At 41.4% G+C, this 654-nt stretch overlaps 1 protein-coding gene across 4 annotated transcripts in view; it reads right to left on the reverse strand.

Moving 5' to 3' along the window:
• klhdc8b (kelch domain containing 8B) overlaps window positions 1-654 on the reverse strand; it is a 160,972-nt gene that overhangs the window by 159,034 nt on the left and 1,284 nt on the right. The window lies entirely within an intron of this gene.

Raw genomic sequence — 654 nt, forward strand, 5'->3', positions numbered from 1 at the left:
GCTGTTTAAACTTTAGGATAGATTTAGTGGTGGCTCAATTGCTTGTGCAGAATAAGTTGAATGTGAAAAAAGAAAAAGAAATCTATAAACACTGAAAAGAATAAATGTATTTTCCTCCTCCAGACAGAACTGATACTAATTAAAACTATAAATGGGTAAGGCAGATCAATTTGCAATGCTTATATCGTTTGGAGGGTAAAAAACGTAATGCATTTTAATTTATCCATTTATATCTAACAAGCCACTGTGCCAACTACAACATCAATAGCTAATTTCATACATGAATAAATTCATACTCAGTTCATTTGTCATTGTCCCTCACTCCTGCACTGATGCTGGCACAGAGGCAAAGCAGGGTTTGTCAGAGCAGAACACAGCCTTCCTGGTGAGCCCTGATTGAAGGTGGCATTTTGCTGGCACAATGAGAGCTGCCACAGCACCAGGCTTCTCTGCTGGATCCTGCAAGACAGGCCCAGACGCTGCATGTCAGCTCTAATCCTCATTATGCAAATGAGCTCACACCAAGTTGGGAGCTATCATCACAGGTCAGTTGGGAGAAGTATCACCAACGCAGAGAGAAGGTGAGCAGAAAGGTACTGGACAAGTTAGAATCTGTTAGAGGAGCACATGATGGAGCTTTAAAGTGCCCCTAAA

This window comes from Monopterus albus, unplaced genomic scaffold, assembly GCF_001952655.1.
Source record: "Monopterus albus unplaced genomic scaffold, M_albus_1.0 scaffold197.1, whole genome shotgun sequence".
NCBI lineage: Eukaryota > Metazoa > Chordata > Actinopteri > Synbranchiformes > Synbranchidae > Monopterus > Monopterus albus.